This window comes from Choloepus didactylus, chromosome X, assembly GCF_015220235.1.
Source record: "Choloepus didactylus isolate mChoDid1 chromosome X, mChoDid1.pri, whole genome shotgun sequence".
Lineage (NCBI taxonomy): Eukaryota > Metazoa > Chordata > Mammalia > Pilosa > Megalonychidae > Choloepus > Choloepus didactylus.
The window spans coordinates 76,834,039-76,854,169 of record NC_051334.1 but is presented as its reverse complement, the minus strand read 5'-3'; the positions used below and the strand labels follow the sequence as shown (position 1 = coordinate 76,854,169).

General features: G+C 36.1%; 1 protein-coding gene and 1 pseudogene across 4 annotated transcripts in view; both read left to right on the top strand.

The window, feature by feature from the left end:
- The window catches only part of HDAC8 (histone deacetylase 8), a 244,657-nt gene that overhangs the window by 116,112 nt on the left and 108,414 nt on the right, over nucleotides 1–20,131 (top strand). The window lies entirely within an intron of this gene.
- On the top strand, nucleotides 17,060–17,405 carry LOC119522678 (annotated as a pseudogene).

Genomic DNA, 20,131 nt, shown 5'->3' with positions numbered 1-20,131 from the left:
CAAATACCTTAAGATAAATGAAAAGGAAAGCACAGCATACTAAAATTTATGGGGTAACAAAGGCAGTGCTCAGAGGGAAATTTATAGCTTTAGTGCTTATGTTTAAAAAAGACAAAGATCTCAATTCAGAGATCTAACCCCACAACTGAAAGAACTAGAAATTGAACAGCAAGCTGAACCCAAAGTGAGCAGTAGGAAGGAAAATGTAATGATTAGAGCAAACATGAATGAAATAAAGAATAGAAAAACTGTAGAGATAATCAACAAAATCAAAAGTTAATTCTTTGAATTTTGTGATGTTAGGTTATTTTCTTGGGTTAGAGTAGGAACGTGTTGAAAGTAAAGTAGTTATTTTAGGATAGTTGTCTTTTTCTTACTCCCTTGTTATGGTTTGTTTGAATTGTTTTTTTATTGTATGTTTTTTTAAATTTTTTTAAAGCTAATAGTTAACTTTAAAAAAAGAGTTAATTTAAAAAAAAAAACTGAAAAATATGCAGAGCCCCCATGAGGAGCTGGTGGAGAATGCAGGGCTGTTGGGCTTCCCCACCTTGGTGGTTGCTGATGTGCTCACAGACATTGGGGACTGGTGGTTTGATGGGCTAAGCCCTCAATCACAATACTTGCCCTTAGGAAGACTGTGGCTGAAAAGGAGAGGCTAAGCCTCCCTATAATTGTGCCGAAGTGTCTTCTCCTGAATGCCTCTTTGTTGCTCAGATGTGGCCCTGTCTCTCTAGCTAAGCCAACTTGAAAGGTGAAATCACTGCCCTCCCCCCTACATGGGATCTGACATCCAGGGGAGTGAATCTCCCTGGCAACATGAAATATGACTCCCAGAAAGGAATCTAGACCCGGCATTGTGGGATGAAGAACTTCTTCTTGACCAAAAGGGGGATGTGAAAGGAAGTGAAATAAACTTCACTGGCAGAGAGATTCCAAAAGGAGCCAAGAGGTCACTCTGGCAGGCACTCTTACACACAATATAGACAACCATTTTTACGTTCTAATGATTTGGAATAAATAGCAGTAAATACCTGAGATTATCAAACTACAACCCCAAACCCTTGAATCTTGAAGATGATTGTATAAAAATGTAGCTTATGAGGGCTGACAATGTGATTGGAAAAGCCATTTGGACCACACTCCTGTTTCTCTAGTGTATGGATGTATGAGTAGAAAAATGGGAGCAAAAAAAAAAAAAACACCCAGTGTTCTTTTTTACTTTAATTGTTCTTTTTTCACTTTAATTTTTATTCTTATTATTTTTGTGTGTGTGGTAATGAAAATGTTCAAAAATTAATTTTGGTGATGAACGCACAACTATATAATGGTACTATGAACAGTTGAATGTATGCTTTGTATGACTGCATGGTATGTGAACATATCTCAGTAAAGTTGAATTAAAAAAATAAAAAAAGTTAATTCTTCGAAAAGATCAATGAAGTTGACAAACCTAAAGAAACACTAACAAAGAAAAAAAAAGGGAAAGGACACAAATAACTAAAACCAGAAATGAAAGTGGGGACGTGATGACCAACCTAGTGAATAAAAGAAGTACAGAAATATAAAGGATTAGAATAGGATCCTATGAACATTTGTATGCCAACAAATTAGATGACCTAAAATGAGATGGAAAAATTCCTAGAAATACAAAAAAAAATTACCTAAAGTGACTCAAAAAGATGTAGAAAATTTCAACAGACCAATAACAAGTAAAAAGATTAAATCATTAATCAAAAAGCTCCCAACAAAGAGAAGTCCAGGAACAGATGGCCTCACTGGTGACCTGTGCCAAACATTCAAAGAAGAAAACACCAGTCCTTCTCAACCTCTTCAAAAACACTGAAAAGGAGAGAACACTTCCTAATTCATTCTTTGAGGTCAGCATTCAAAGTCAGATAAAGACACAACACTAAAAGAAAATTATAGACTGAGAGTTCCAGGAATTGTGGCAGAGTAGGGAGATCCAGGACTCTGTCCATCCTCTAGGGTAGCTAGTAAACAGCAAGGAATCGTCTGAAACAACTGTTCTGGGGTTCTGGAGGCCAGAAAAACACTGTACAGCATCTAGGAAAGAAGGGAAGGAAGAAACCAAGAAACTGCAATGAAGAACTATGAGTAAAGCACTCTTGACACCAATGGCATCTGGTGCTCATCCCCCACTCTTGTGGCAGTTCACCTTGGGATCCAGTCCTTGGCTGGCTGCTACTGTTAGAAAGGGATATAAAAGTCATCTTCTCCAAGAATGGGTGGGGAGGCATGACTGAGGACTGATAATGGCTTTTGATTACCAAACTCAGATCATTGGGTGTCAGATCTGAGGGCACCTATTGTTTCACTCACCTCAAACAAAAGGAGCCAGCAGCTTCTGTTTCAATCCTGCCCCCAATGGGTGGAAGCAGGGTGGGTGGGATCTAAAGACACAGTGCCTTAGAGCTATGGGGAACAGTTTGCTAAAGGACAGCTCTACTATACTATACTAATATTGGACAATATAGACTTTAGATGTGAAACTATTGTGAAAGACAAAGACCAACACTATATGTTAATAAAATGAGCAATCCACCAAGAAGAAATAATCATAAATATTTATGCACCTAACCAGAGTATCTCAAAATACATGAAGCAAATACTGACAAAATTGAAGGGAGAAATAGATGTCTCTACAATAATAGTTAGAGAATTCAAAACACCACTGTCGTCAATAGATAGAACATCAATATACAGATAATCAATAAGGAAATGAAGAACTTGAATAGTAGGATAAATGAACTAGACCTAACATACAAAACATTGCACCCCCGAACAGCAGAATATACTTTCTTCTCAAGTGTGCATGGTTGTTTTCCAGGATAGACCACATGTTGGGTCCCAAAACAAGTCTCAATAAATTTTAAAAGATTGAAATTATACAAAGCACTTTCTCTGATCATAATGGAATGAACTGGAAATCAATAATAGGTGAAGAACTGGAAAATTCACAAATATATGGAGGTTAAACAACACACCCAAACAATCAGTGCATCAAAGAAGTTACAAGAGAAATTAGTAAATATCTCAAGATGAATGAAAATCGCAACATATCAAAACTTGGGGCTGCAGTGAAGGAAGTGCTGAGAGAGAAATTTATAGTCCTAAATGCCTAATTAAAAAAGAAGAAGGAGCTAAAATCAAAGACCTAATTGCACACCTGGAGGAACTAGAAAAAGAATATCAAACTAATCCCAAAGCAAGCAGAAGGAAAGAAATAACAAAGATAAGAGCAAAAATAAATGAAATTGCAAATAAAAAAACAATAGAATAAAAAAAAAAGTTCTTTCAGAAGATCAATAAAATTGACAACCCCTTAGCTAGACTGACAAAGAGAAAAATAGAGAAGATGCAATAAATAAAATGAGAAATAAGAGGGGTCATTACTACTGACCCCACAGAAATAAAAAGGATCATAAAAAGATACTATGAACAACTGGGTGTTAACAAATTAGACAACTTAGATGAAGTGGACAAATTTTTAGAAACACATGAACAGCTTACACTGGCTCTACAAGAAATCGAAGAGTTCAGCAGAACAATCACAAGTAAAGATATTGATTCAATCATCAAAAAGCTCTCAACAAAGAACAGCCAGGAATCAGAGGGCTTCACAGGTGAATTCTACCAATCATTCCAAGAAGAATTAATACCAATGGTGCTCAAACCCTTCCAAACAATTGAAGAGGAGGGAACTATCTAAATCATTGTATGACTCCAAAAATCACCCTAATACCAAAGCCAGATAAAGATACAAGAAAAGAAAATTAGAGACCAACTCCTCCAATGAATGTAGATGCAAAAATCCTCAAGAAAATACTTGCAATTCAAATACCATGGAATATTAAAAGAATTATACACCATGATAAATGGGATAAAACCCAGGTATGCAAGGAGGTTCAACAAAAGAAAATCAATGTAATTCACCACATTAACAAATTGAAGGGGAAAAACTACATGATCACTTCAATGCAGAAGAGGCAACTAGCAAAATCCAGCATCCTTTCTTGTTAAAAACATTTTGAAAAATAGAAGGAATTTTTTTCCACACAACAAAGCGCATACATGAAAAATCCACAGCTAAAATTGTGCTGAACGTTGAAAGGCTGAAAGCTTTTCCTGTAAGATCTGGAACAAGGTAAGGATGCCCACTCTCACCATTATTATTCAACATTGTGCTAGAAGTTTTAGCCAGAGCAGTTAGGCAAGAAAAAGAAATAAAAGGCATCCAAATTGGAATGGAAGAAGTAAAATTTTCACTATGCAGATGACATGATCCTATATTTACAAAGTCCTGAAAAAATCTACAAAAAAGCCACTAGAGCTTATAAACAAGTTCAGCAAAGTGGCAGGATATAAGACCAACAAGCAAAAATCAGTAGTGTCTCTCTACAGTAGTAATGAGCAATCTGAGGAGGAAATCAAGATGAAAAATTCTGTTTGCAATAGTAAATAAAAGAATCAAATATCAAGGAGTAAATTTAACAGAGAGTATAAAGGAATTGTACACAGAAAACTACAAAACATTGCTAAAAGGCATCAAAGAAGACTGAAATAAATGGAAGAACATTCTATGTTCATAGACAGGAAGGCTAAATATCATTAAGATGTCAATTCTCCCCAAATTGATTTACCAATTCAGTACAATCCCAATCAAAATTCCAGCAGCCTATTTTACAAAAATTTAAAAGCCAATTATCAAATTTATTTGGAAGGATGAGGAGCCTGTATAGCCAAAAATATTTTGAAAATTAAGAACAAAGTTGGGGGACTTACACTTCCTGACTTTAAAGCATACTGCAATGCTACTGTGGTTAAAACAGCATGATACTGGTATCAGGATAGATATATCGACCAATGGAATCGAATTCAGAGTTCAGAAATAGATCATCACATCTTATGTCAATTTATATTTGACAGGGTTGCCAAATCTACTCAAGTGGGAAAGAATAGTGTCTTCCACAAATGGTACTGGGAGAACTGGATATCCATATGCAAAAGAATGAATGAGGACCCCTATCTCACACCCTATACAAAACTTATATCAACATAGATTAAAGACCTAAATATAAGAGGCAAGACCATAAAACACCAAGATGAAAATGTAGGGAAACATCTTCAAGATATTGTGGTAGGTGGTGGTTTCTTAGATTTTACACCCAAAGCACAAGCAAAGAAAGAAAAAACAGATAAGTGGGACCTCCTCATAACTGAATACTTTTGCACTTCAAAGTACTTTGTCAGTAAGGTGAAAAGGCAGCCTACCCAATGGGAGAAAATATGTGGAAACCACAAATCCAATAAGGGTTTAATATCCAGAATATATAAAGAACTCATACAAACTCAACAATAAAAAGATAAACAACCAAATTAAAATATGGGCAAAAACAACCCCCGCTCCCTGCCTTATGCTCTCATACACATTGGAATGTCGAGCCCTTATAACCAGCTTATTCAGCACACCCAAAGTGCAGACTCTTTCCACGCTGTGCTCTGAACTCGCTGCCATTCAGAGCAGCTCCTGAATCCATTCAGAGAAGCTCCTGATTTCAGGGCAACGTGACTCGACTTCCCCACCCTGTAGGTAAGCCCCATAATAAAAGCTCATGTCTCAAAAAAAAAAAAATGTGGGCAAAAGACTTGAATAGTCATTTATACAAAGAAGATATACAAATGGCTAAATAGCACTAGCTATTAGGGAAATGCAAATCAAAAACACAATGAAATATCATTTCACACCTACTAGAATGGCCACTATTTTAAAAAAAAAAAAAAAACAGAAAACTACAAGTGTTGGAGAAGACGTGGAGAAATAGGAACACTCACTCATTGCTGGTGGAATATAAAATGGTGCGGCTGCTGCACAAGACAGTTTGGCAGTTCCTGAAGAAGCTAAGTATAAAATTACCATATGATCTGACAATCCTGTTACTAGTTATATACCCAGAAGAACTGAAAGCAGAGACTTGAACAGATATTTGCACACTGATGTTCATAGAGGCATTATTCACAGTTGCCAAAAGATGGAAGCAATCCAAGTATCCATCAACTGATGAATGGATGAAAAAAAATGTGGTATATACATATGATGGAATGTTATTCAACTGCAAAAAGAATTGTACTCCTGATGCATGTGACAACATGGATGAACCTTGAGGACCTTATCTTGAGTGAAATAAGCCAGACACAAAAGGAAAAATATTGTATGATTTCACTGTTATGAACTAATTATAAATTAGCAAACTCAGGGTTAGAGCCTAGAATATAGGCTACCAGGAGATAGATTGGAGTTAGGGAATCGTGTGTTGATGCTTACCTTGTACAAATTTTCTATGTAGGCTGATGGTAAAAGTTTGGAAATGAATGGTGGTGATGGTAGCACATTATTCTGAGTGTAGTTAACAGCACTGAACTCCAGATGAATGTGGTTAAAAGAGGAGACTTTGGGATGTATATGTTACTAGAATAAAAATTGAAGGATAAAACAATGAACTATACCACACAGTGAACCCTATTATAGATGAAGGACTATTGTTAATAGTACAAGAATAAGAATGTTCTTTCATGAATTATAACAAATATATGACACTAATACAAGGTGTTAATAATAGGAAAGTATATGGGAAAAATATAAACCTAATGAAACTATGGATGATGGTTAATAATACTATTTTAATAATCTTTCATCAATGTAACTTCTCTTTAAAAACAGAACAATTATAAAAAATGCTATCAACAATTGTAAAAAATGTTCCACACCAGTGCAAGGCATTGGTGGTAGGGTGGGATATGGGAATCCTGTATTTTATGCAGGATTGTTCTGTAAACCCACAACTTCTCTAATAAAAAAAGAAAATTGCAGACCAATATCTGTTATGAATATAGATGCCAATATCCTCAACAAAATGCTAATGAATTGAATCCAGTGGTAAATTAAAAGAATTATTTGTGGAATATAAATAAGGAATGGAAAGGTGATTCAACCTAAGAAACTCCATCAATTTAATACACCAGATAAATAAAGTGAAAGAAAGAAAACACATGATCATCTAAATTGATGCAGAAAAGGCATTTGACAAAATCCAGCACCCTTTCTTAAGAACAACTTTCAGAAAACTAGGAATAGAAGGGAGCTTCCCCAACATGATAAAGGCATGTATGAAAAAACCACAGCTAACATCATATTCAAGGTGAAGGACTGAAAGCTTTCCCCTTAAGATCGGGAACAAGACAAGGATGCCCTTTCTTACCATAGCCATTCAACATTATACTGAAAATTGTAGGCAGAGGTATTGGACAAGAAAAAGAAATAAAAGTCATCCAAATTGGAAAGGAAGAAGGAAATCTTATCTCTATTATGATGTGATCCTATTTAGAGAAAATCCCAAATTATCCACAAGAAAGCTACTAGAGCTAAAAAATTAATTAAGCAAAGTTGTGGGGTATCAACACACAAAAATCAGTTGTGTTCCTATACACCAGCAATGAACAATCCAAAAAGGAAATCAAGAAAATAACTCCATTTACAATAACATTTGAAAGAATGAAATATCTAGTAATAAACTTAACTAATGATGTAAAAGACATGTACGCTGAACACTATAAAACATTGCTGAAAGAAATTAAGGAAGACCTAAATAAATGGAAAGATAGCCCATATTCACGGATTGGAAGACTTAACCACATTGTCAAGTTGTCAGTACTACCCAAAGTGATTTACAAATTCAATGCAATACTATTCAAAATCCCAGCATCCTTTTTTGTTGAAATGGAATATTCAATCACGAAATTCATATGGAACAGTTAGGGGTCCCAAATAGCCAAAACTATCTTGAAAAAAATTGAACAAATTTGAAGGACTCACACTTCCCAATTTAAAGCTACTGTAATCAAAACGGTGTATTACTGTCATAAGGACAGACAAATAGACCAGTGGAATAAAGTTTAGAGTGCACAAATAAACCCACATGTCTATGTTCAATTAATTTTTTACAATGATGCTAGGTCCACTCAATGGGGAAAGTATACTTTCATCAACAAAGGGTTCTGGGAAAACTGGATATCCACATGCTAAAGAATGAAATTGGAACCCTACCTAACACCATATAGGAAAATTAACTTAAAATGGATCAAAGCCTAAATATTTATGGTAAAACCATAAATCTCTTAGAAGAAAGCATAGGGAAAAATTGTCAGGACCTTGTTTTAAGCAGGGGGTCTTGTACATGACTCCAAAAGCATAAGCAACAAAAGAAAAGGTAGATAAATGGGACTTCATAGAAATTGAAAAACTGTTGTACATCAAAGTACATTGTGCTGGTTTGGATGTATTATGTCCCCCAAAATGCCATGTTCTTTGATGCAGTCTTGTGGGGGCAGATGTATTATTAGTGTTGATTGGGTTGGAATCCTTTGATTGAGTGTTTCCATGGAGATTTGACTCAATCAACTGTGGGTGAAACATTTGATTGAATTATTTCCATGACAGTATGGATGCCATCCATTCAGGGTGGGTCTTGATTTAATCACTGGAGTCCTATAAATAAAGCTCACAAACAGAAGGACCTCAGAGCAGCTGTGAGTGACATTTTGGAGAGCAACTGAGAGAGACATTTTGGAGACGGGCATTGAAAGCAGACTTATGCTAGCCCAGAGTTTGCTCCAGAGAAGCTAAGAGAGGACAAATGCCCCAAGAGCAACATTTTGAAAAATGCACAGGAGCTGAGAGAGGAGCTGGAACACAACCCGGGATCAGCAGACCCAGCCAAGTGCCTTCCTAGCTAACAGAAGTTTTCCAGATGCCATTGGCCTTCCTTTGGTGAAGGTATACTTGTGTCGATGCCTTAATTTGGACATTTTCATGGCCTTCATACTGTAGCTTTGTAAGCAAATAAACCCCCTTTATAAAAGCCAGTCTGTTTCTAGTATTTTGCATAACGGCAGCATTAACAAACCGGAATAGATTTTGGTACCAGAGAAGTGGGGTACTGCTGAGTTTGCAAATACCAAACATGTTGGAACAGCTTTTTAAATGGATAAGGAGAAGATTCTGGAAGAATTGTGAGGAGCTTGATAGAAAAGGCCTAGATTTCTTTGAAGAGACTGTTGGTAGAAATATGGATTCTAAAGATACTTCTGATGAGGCCTTGAGCAGAAATGATGAATGTGTCATTGCCAACTGGAAAAAAGACAATCCTTGTTTTACAGTGGCAGAGAATTTGGCAAAATTAAGTCCTGGTGTCGGATGGAAGGCAGAATTTGAAAGCAACAAGCTGGGATACTTAGCTGAGGAGATCTCCAGACTACACGTGGAGGATATAGCCTGGCTCCTCCTTGCAGCTTATAGTAAAATGCATAGTACGGGATACAAAGGAAATCAAGAAGACCCTAGAAGAGCATAAAGAAGACATTGCAAGACTAAATAAAAAAATGGATGATCTTATGGAAATTAAAGAAACTGTTGACCAAATTAAAAAGATTCTGGACACTCATAGTACAAGACTAGAGGAAGTTGAACAACGAATCAGTGACCTCGAAGATGACAGAATGGAAAATGAAAGCATAAAAGAAAGAATGGGGAAAAAAATCGAAAAAATCGAAATGGACCTCAGGGATATGATAGATAATATGAAACGTCCGAATATAAGACTCATTGGTGTCCCAGAAGGGGAAGAAAAGGGTAAAGGTCTAGGAAGAGTATTCAAAGAAATTGTTGGGGAAAGCTTCCCAAATCTTCTAAACAACATAAATACACAAATCATAAATGCTCAGCGAACTCCAAATAGAATAAATCCAAATAAACCCACTCCGAGACATATACTGATCACACTGTCAAACACAGAAGAGAAGGAGCAAGTTCTGAAAGCAGCAAGAGAAAAGCAATTCACCACATACAAAGGAAACAGCATAAGACTAAGTAGTGACTACTCAGCAGCCACCATGGAGGCGAGAAGGCAGTGGCACGATATATTTAAAATTCTGAGTGAGAAAAATTTCCAGCCAAGAATACTTTATCCAGCAAAGCTCTCCTTCAAATTTGAGGGAGAGCTTAAATTTTTCACAGACAAACAAATACTGAGAGAATTTGCTAACAAGAGACCTGCCCTACTGGAGATACTAAAGGGAGCCCTACAGACAGAGAAACAAAGAAAGGACAGAGAGACTTGGAGAAAGGTTCAGTACTAAAGAGATTCGGTATGGGTACAATAAAGGATATTAATAGACAGAGGGGAAAAATATGACAAACATAAACCAAAGGATAAGATGGCTGATTCAAGAAATGCCTTCACGGTTATAACGTTGAATGTAAATGGATTAAACTCCCCAATTAAAAGATATAGATTCGCAGAATGGATCAAAAAAAATGAACCATTAATATGTTGCATACAAGAGACTCATCTTAGACACAGGGACACAAAGAAACTGAAAGTGAAAGGATGGAAAAAAATATTTCATGCAAGCTACAGCCAAAAGAAAGCAGGTGTAGCAATATTAATCTCAGATAAAATAGACTTCAAATGCAGGGATGTTTTGAGAGACAAAGAAGGCCACTACATGCTAATAAAAGGGGCAATTCAGCAAGAAGAAATAACAATCGTAAATGTCTATGCACCCAATCAAGGTGCCACAAAATACATGAGAGAAACACTGGCAAAACTAAAGGAAGCAATTGATGTTTCCACAATAATTGTGGGAGACTTCAACACATCACTCTCTCCTATAGATAGATCAACCAGACAGAAGACCAATAAGGAAATTGAAAACCTAAACAATCTGATAAATGAATTAGATTTAACAGACATATACAGGACATTACATCCCAAATCACCAGGATACACATACTTTTCTAGTGCTCATGGAACTTTCTCCAGAATAGATCATATGCTGGGACATAAAACAAGCCTCAATAAATTTAAAAAGATTGAAATTATTCAAAGCACATTCTCTGACCACAATGGAATACAATTAGAAGTCAATAACCATCAGAGACTTAGAAAATTCAGAAATACCTGGAGGTTAAACAACACACTCCTAAACAATCAGTGGGTTAAAGAAGAAATAGCAAGAGAAATTGCTAAATATATAGAGACGAATGAAAATGAGAACACAACATACCAAAACCTATGGGATGCAGCAAAAGCAGTGCTAAGGGGGAAATGTATAGCACTAAACGCATATATTAAAAAGGAAGAAAGAGCCAAAATCAAAGAACTAATGGATCAACTGAAGAAGCTAGAAAATGAACAACAAACCAATCCTAAACCAAGTAGAAGAAAAGAAATAACAAGGATTAAAGCAGAAATAAATGACATAGAAAACAAAAAAAACAATAGAGAGGATAAATATCACCAAAAGTTGGTTCTTTGAGAAGATCAACAAGATTGACAAGCCCCTAGCTAGACTGACAAAATCAAAAAGAGAGAAGACCCATATAAACAAAATAATGAATGAAAAAGGTGACATAACTGCAGATCCTGAAGAAATTAAAAAAATTATAAGAGGATACTATGAACAACTGTATGGCAACAAACTGGATAATGTAGAGGAAATGGACAATTTCCTGGAAACATATGAACAACCTAGACTGACCAGAGAAGAAATAGAAGACCTCAACCAACCCATCACAAGCAAAGAGATCCAATCAGTCATCAAAAATCTTCCCACAAATAAATGCCCAGGGCCAGATGGCTTCACAGGGGAATTCTACCAAACTTTCCAGAAAGAACTGACACCAATCTTACTCAAACTCTTTCAAAACATTGAAGAAAATGGAACACTACCTAACTCATTTTATGAAGCTAACATCAATCTAATACCAAAACCAGGCAAAGATGCTACAAAAAAGGAAAACTACTGGCCAATCTCCCTAATGAATATAGATGCAAAAATCCTCAACAAAATACTTGCAAATCGAATCCAAAGACACATTAAAAAAATCATACACCATGACCAAGTGGGGTTTATTCCAGGCATGCAAGGATGGTTCAACATAAGAAAATCAATCAATGTATTACAACACATTAACAAGTCAAAAGGGAAAAATCAATTGATCATCTCAATAGATGCTGAAAAAGCATTTGACAAAATCCAACATCCCTTTTTGATAAAAACACTTCAAAAGGTAGGAATTGAAGGAAACTTCCTCAACATGATAAAGAGCATATATGAAAAACCCACAGCCAGCATAGTACTCAATGGTGAGAGACTGAAAGCCTTCCCTCTAAGATCAGGAACAAGACAAGGATGCCCGCTGTCACCACTGTTATTCAACATTGTGCTGGAAGTGCTAGCCAGGGCAATCCGGCAAGACAAAGAAATAAAAGGCATCCAAATTGGAAAAGAAGAAGTAAAACTGTCATTGTTTGCAGATGATATGATCTTATATCTAGAAAACCCTGAGAAATCGACGATACAGCTACTAGAGCTAATAAACAAATTTAGCAAAGTAGCGGGATACAAGATTAATGCACATAAGTCAGTAATGTTCCTATATGCTAGAAATGAACAAACTGAAGAGACACTCAAGAAAAAGATACCATTTTCAATAGCAACTAAAAAAATCAAGTACCTAGGAATAAACTTAACCAAAGATGTAAAAGACCTATACAAAGAAAACTACATAACTCTACTAAAAGAAATAGAAGGGGACCTTAAAAGATGGAAAAATATTCCATGTTCATGGATAGGAAGGCTAAATGTCATTAAGATGTCAATTCTACCCAAACTCATCTACAGATTCAATGCAATCCCAATCAAAATTCCAACAACCTACTTTGCAGACTTGGAAAAGCTAGTTATCAAATTTATTTGGAAAGGGAAGATGCCTCGAATTGCTAAAGACACTCTAAAAAAGAAAAACGAAGTGGGAGGACTTACACTCCCTGACTTTGAAGCTTATTATAAAGCCACAGTTGCCAAAACAGCATGGTACTGGCACAAAGATAGACATATAGATCAATGGAATCGAATTGAGAATTCAGAGATAGACCCCCAGATCTATGGCCGACTGATCTTTGATAAGGCCCCCAAAGTCACTGAACTGAGTCATAATGGTCTTTTCAACAAATGAGGCTGGGAGAGTTGGATATCCATATCCAAAAGAATGAAAGAGGACCCCTACCTCACCCCCTACACAAAAATTAACTCAAAATGGACCAAAGATCTCAATATAAAAGAAAGTACCATAAAACTCCTAGAAGATAATGTAGGAAAACATCTTCAAGACCTTGTATTAGGCGGCCACTTCCTAGACTTTACACCCAAAGCACAAGCAACAAAAGAGAAAATAGATAAATGGGAACTCCTCAAGCTTAGAAGTTTCTGCACCTCAAAGGAATTTCTCAAAAAGGTAAAGAGGCAGCCAACTCAATGGGAAAAAAATTTTGGAAACCATGTATCTGACAAAAGACTGATATCTTGCATATATAAAGAAATCCTACAACTCAATGACAGTAGTACAGACGGCCCAATTATAAAATGGGCAAAAGATATGAAAAGACAGTTCTCTGAAGAGGAAATACAAATGGCCAAGAAACACATGAAAAAATGTTCAGCTTCACTAGCTATTAGAGAGATGCAAATTAAGACCACAATGAGATACCATCTAACACCGGTTAGAATGGCTGCCATTAAACAAACAGGAAACTACAAATGCTGGAGGGGATGTGGAGAAATTGGAACTCTTATTCATTGTTGGTGGGACTGTATAATGGTTCAGCCACTCTGGAAGTCAGTCTGGCAGTTCCTTAGAAAACTAGATATAGAGTTACCATTCGATCCAGCGATTGCACTTCTCGGTATATACCCGGAAGGTCGGAAAGCAGTGACACGAACAGATATCTGCACACCAATGTTCATAGCAGCATTATTCACAATTGCCAAGAGATGGAAACAACCCAAATGTCCTTCAACAGATGAGTGGATAAATAAAATGTGGTATATACACACGATGGAATACTACGTGGCAGTAAGAAGGAACGATCTCGTGAAACATATGACAACATGGATGAACCTTGAAGACATAATGCTGAGCGAAATAAGCCAGGCACAAAAAGAGAAATATTATATGCTACCACTAATGTGAACTTTGAAAAATGTAAAACAAATGGCTTATAATGTAGAATGTAGGGGAACTAGCAATAGAGAGCAATTAAGGAAGGGGGAACAATAATCCAAGAAGAACAGATAAGCTATTTAACGTTCTGGGGATGCCCAGGAATGACTATGGTCTGTTAATTTCTGATGGATATAGTAGGAGCAAGTTCACAGAAATGTTGCTATATTAGGTAACTTTCTTGGGGTAAAGTAGGAACATGTTGGAAGTTAAGCAGTTATCTTAGGTTAGTTGTCTTTTTCTTACTCCCTTGTTATGGTCTCTTTGAAATGTTCTTTTATTGTATGTTTGTTTTCTTTTTAATTTTTTTTTCATACAGTTGATTTAAAAAAGAAGGGAATATTTGTGCATGTTATTTAATAAAGAGTTATATTTAAAAAAAAAAAAAGAAGGGAAAGTTAAAAAAAAAAAAAAAGAAAAACAAGGAAAAAAAAAAAAGATGTAGTGCCCCCTTGAGGAGCCTGTGGAGAATGCAGGGGTATTCGCCTACCCCACCTCCATGGTTGCTAACATGACCACAGACATAGGGGACTGGTGGTTTGATGGGTTGAGCCCTCTACCACAGGTTTTACCCTTGGGAAGACGGTTGCTGCAAAGGAGAGGCTAGGCCTCCCTATGGTTGTGCCTAAGAGCCTCCTCCTGAATGCCTCTTTGTTGCTCGGATGTGGCCCTCTCTCTCTGGCTAAGCCAACTTGAAAGGTGAAATCACTGCCCTCCCCCCGACGTGGGATCAGACACCCAGGGGAGTGAATCTCCCTGGCAACGTGGAATATGACTCCCGGGGAGGAATGTAGACCTGGCATCGTGGGACGGAGAACATCTTCTTGACCAAAAGGGGGATGTGAAAGGAAATGAAATAAGCTTCAGTGGCAGAGAGATTCCAAAAGGAGCCGAGAGGTCACTCTGGTGGGCACTCTTATGCACACTTTAGACATCCCTTTTTAGGTTCTAAAGAATTGGGGTAGCTGGTGGTGGATACCTGAAACTATCAACTACAACCCAGAACCCATGAATCTCGAAGACAGTTGTATAAAAATGTAGCTTATGAGGGGTGACAATGGGATTGGGAAAGCCATAAGGACCACACTCCACTTTGTCTAGTTTATGGATGGATGAGTAGAAAAATAGGGGAAGGAAACAAACAGACAAAGGTACCCAGTGTTCTTTTTTACTTCAATTGCTCTTTTTCACTCTAATTATTATTCTTGTTATTTGTGTGTGTGTGCTAATGAAGGTGTCAGGGATTGATTTGGGTGATGAATGTACCACTATGTAATGGTACTGTAAACAATCGAAAGTACGATTTGTTTTGTATGACTGCGTGGTATGTGAATATATCTCAATAAAATGAAGATTAAAAAAAAAAAATGCAACAAGACAGAGATAAGCTGAGAAATGTACTCTTGGGTACAAAGAAACCAGAAACTGATAGTTTGGAAAATTCCGAGCTTCTAGAAAGTGAGACCCCAGAAGCTACAGCCCCATGTGAGGATTTAACCAAACATGGAACCTGACTGCCATTTCGATACAAACCAGGATTGGAGATGGTTTTATCCAGAAAGGATATGTGGAAAGTCCTATTGTCCGACGGTTTTGACCCCTGTAAACTGCATGCCAAGCCAATGAGATTTTTGCGAGATCTGTACAGACGGAGCCACTGCCGGTCTGGACTGGAGAGAACAGAGAAGGAACAAATTGAAGGAAAAATTTCTTCAAAGACAGAGCCATGGAGATTGAGGTCTGGAGTCAAGAGGTCTCTGGCAGGGAGAGTGGAGAGGCCCACGCCCGTGGAAAGAGTGAGTTTGCCCTGGAGGCAGAGCATGGGCCTTGTACAGATATTTGTACACCAGTGATCATAGCAGCATTATTCACAACCGCTGAAAGTTGGAAGCTATCCATGCATCCCTCAACAGATGGATGGATAAATAAAAATGTGATATATCCATACAATGGAATATTAATCAGCCATGAAGTTTTGATGCATGCTACAACATAGATGAACATTGAAGACATCGTGATGAATCAAATAAGCCAGACACAAAGGACAAATGTTGAATGATTTCACTTATATGAAATACCTGGGACAACCAATACATAAAGACATACAGTAGATTACAGAGTACCATGTTCTGAGGGTGAAGGGGAAATGGGGAGTTACTTCTTAATGGGATCATGAAAAAGTTTTAGTAATGGATGGTGGTGATGGTAACACAATATTGTTAATGTAATTAATATCACTGAATTGTACATGTGAAAGTTATTAAAATGGGTAAGTCTGTGTTATATGTATGTTACCACAATAATTTTTTTTAAAAAAAGTAAACATAGGAAGTAATGTGAATGTAAAGAACTTTTGCTCTCTCTTATGTGAGAATTCTTTGTTTTCTTAAATAATCTAGGACATAATAAAACAACATAAACCATGAAAGGTTATTTTGGTAAGACAGAATCTTTGTTATCTAGGAAGATTACTTAGAAGGTAGACCAAAACCTTTACAATCTCTTATTAAGAGCAAGCCCATAATCCATGAAATTTTTGTCATTTTAACAGAAAACCGAATTCTAGTTTTGCATCAGTATAATATTTGATACTAAAGTTCCCTTTGAAAGTCTTATAAATAAACCCATCAAACCTTAACCAGCTTTGGCATCAATAAATTAAATTCCCTTTCTGTGAATCTTCTATAATTTTCTATACGTCCCTTATAGTATGTCTTCTCAAAGGGGCAAAAATGGAAAAATTCATTAACAGATCCAAATATGCGTAGCTTCTCTGTAGCATATATAAATAAGAAGCAACAGTATATAAACCTGAGGTGTTCGCGGTCACTTTCTGGTAGAGGTGGGGGTTGGTAGCCACGGTCTCTGGGCTGGGATGAACCGTGTTCCCGCTGGAGGCAGGGGAGCCAAGCCGGAGCCATGGCCAGTACAGTGGTAGCAGCTGGACTGACCATTGCAGCTGCAGGATTTGCAGGCTATTATGTTTTGCAAGCCATGAAGCATATGGAGCCTTAAGTAAAACAAGTTTTCAAAGTCAAAATCTGCCTTCAGGGGTGGCTATTACAGAGGTGGGTTTGAACCCAAAATTACAAAACAGGAAGTAGCATTAATACTAGGTGTAAGCCCAACTACCAATAGAGGAAAAATAAGAGACGCTCATCTATGAATTATGCTCTGAAGTCACCCAGACAAGGGAGGACCTCCTTATTTAGCAGCCAAAATCAATGAAGCTGAAGAATTACTAGAGGGTCAAGCTAAAAAATGAAGTAAATATATGATGAAAATTTTAAGTTCCCGTTAGTTTATGTAGATGATTACTTTTTATGATAAAATGCTTCAAAGGTGTAATTTTAAGAAATGGTTTAGCATAAAGCCTTCTTATAATTTTAAATTTGAGAATTTTAAATCAGATTACAGGCTATTTTAGGATATTTGGAGGTTAATTATTAATTAAGGATAAATGTACTTATACCATTTGAATAGAAATATTATTCATCACTCATTTAGCTAATAATGTGGTACCTACCTGTACCAAGGCATTTCTCAAGGCAAAGTGAACATGGCAGTCCCAGCACTCGAGGAGCTCCATGTCTAATGGGAAGCTGATAAACAGGTAATTAAAATACAATGATGTTATGATGGAATTAGCACAAGCTGTTAAATAAGAGGGACCCATGTCACGGGGAGAAGTGGTTGTTCAAGGTACATAGAACCACATTGTAAAAAGCAAAGGCCCAACTACTTGGATCCTTGCAGCTAAAAGTAAATTCACTACAACCTTGATGTAAGAAATTGACCCACATATGTCTATATTACAATTGACAGAACTCAGATTTCATACTTTAAAAACTGCAATTGTATTATAAAAAGAAATTATTATTATAATCAAGAAAGTATTTACATTGTGTTCAACTAGCCCCTTGACAGTTTATAAATTGTTCCTTTAATTGGTTATTTTTTGATACAGTTTTGCAACTGTTGTGACCAAGCTTAAACACTACTAGAGAAACTGAAAATGCCCTCAGTATCAAAATATTATTCAGTTTGGACTCTGAAGAATTGTACACTAATGACTTTAAATGACATTTGAAGGCAAATGTGTCACAATTCTTCTAACATTAAAATATATAGAGTATCATAAGGATCTTATCCAGAAGAAATATATAAAATACCTAAGATAAATTATAGTCTGTGGTCACCAAAAAAAGTATTTTATATTGTGCAGTTCTAAGATGAATATATTTTACCACCTACCATCTAAACTTCCTTAAATCATCTTAGAGTTCTTAATTATTAATGAAGTACACAAGAAATTTCAAGGTAAAAATAGTAGAGATAATCATTTGGTGTTGGTATGTGTTTAGAGTATATGTGCTGTTTTGGTTTATTTTTCATCCTGTTCCCATTTAAAATCTTTCTAATCAAGTCTGTTCATGTGATTTAGAGTATGATAAAGCATCAGCCTAAGACCAAAAAAAAGTATATAAACCTAAAATTATACTTAGTAATTAGTGTTTTAGTATTCTGTAACTTAGAAATGATTTAGGCATCTAATGACTATCCATTAATTAACCCAATTTAGGAGCAGTCCAAGGTTTTCAGTTACATAAACATCTTGTAAATTTTCTTCATGTTGACATACTACAAGCCATAATTACAAAGTAAGTTTGTCAGAATAATGACTCCATCTGGTTAAACAAATTTACATTTTTCATAATCTTAAACATTTTGTTTTAAGTTTAGGAAGAACATACCCAAGTAGAGTAAAAATCTATGTGTATATTATTTTTAACACTGATAAATCAAAGAAGACATAGTTGTTTTTAGTAAACCAAAATTATTTAAACAGTTTTGGCCAAAAATGTACCTAAATTGTGTGAAATTGAATTCTTAAAACATTTGAGTTTGATTCAATAAGAATAATTTTTAAACACATTGAAAGTCTTGGAAGTTCAATTTCCTTATTTCCTGGGAATTTTAGGAATATTCTATTTATATAGTTGTTTGTTTCTATAAGCTAATGAAAAGAGAGCTTCTATAAAAGATTTTATAATGTGATTTGGTAATACCATTCAGAGGTAGGAAAACATTACATACTCATACAATGAGAGGCAAAGACCTTTCTGAATTAGACTTTATTATTATTATTTTTCAGGCTATTGCCATGGGGAGCATATTCATTAATGAGGAACATCTCAAAGAAAAAGAAGGGATCCTGGATTTTTTAGAGACAGGCAAACAAGGTAGTCATCTGAAAGTCTTACGGGAGTCGTGAGGAAGGTTGGAGATGGATCTTAACTTAGAGTATGCTATTGCAGTGTGGTCCTTTGTGGTCAGCCATTTCTTGGATCACAAAAGGGTGGAGGGTTTCTTAACCATTGCTGCTTTCTGGAGCACAGGACTCAGATAAAGTTCAATATTGTCAATGAGAGGAGTCAATTTTGTCTATAGAATTTCTTTATATTGCCCTTTATATACCATCTTATTCCTGGTTGCCTTTTCTGTTTGATAGATTTTTTTGTTTTTGTTGTTCTATGCATAAAACTTGTCTCCCTAACTTAATTGTAGGCCCTCTGAGGGAAAGATGTGTCTTCTATTGATTTGTACTTCCCACTCCCCACCCCAGACTTCTATTTTTGCCTAATACTTAGTGCTCTGTCCTATCTACTCCCAAAGTTATTGATGTTCAATAGGACATCTAACTCTTAGGACAGACTAACTCTTTTTTGATTTGCTAGGATGGTAGACCTATAAAATGTAAGTTTTTCATACCTGGAAAGTAACATCTAAGAACTCTCATAGAAGTCATGTAGTTAACTCTTAATTTTAGAGAATTCATAAATGGACAAATCCTTGTCTCTAATTAGTTTCTTCTTGGTTGCAGATCTACAGCCAAGCTATTTTTTTTTTTGCTAGATGATTGCTGAGTTCACCTTTATGAAGCAAAGTCAGTGTCTAGTGACATTTTTTTTTTTTTACCAATTTCCTGCT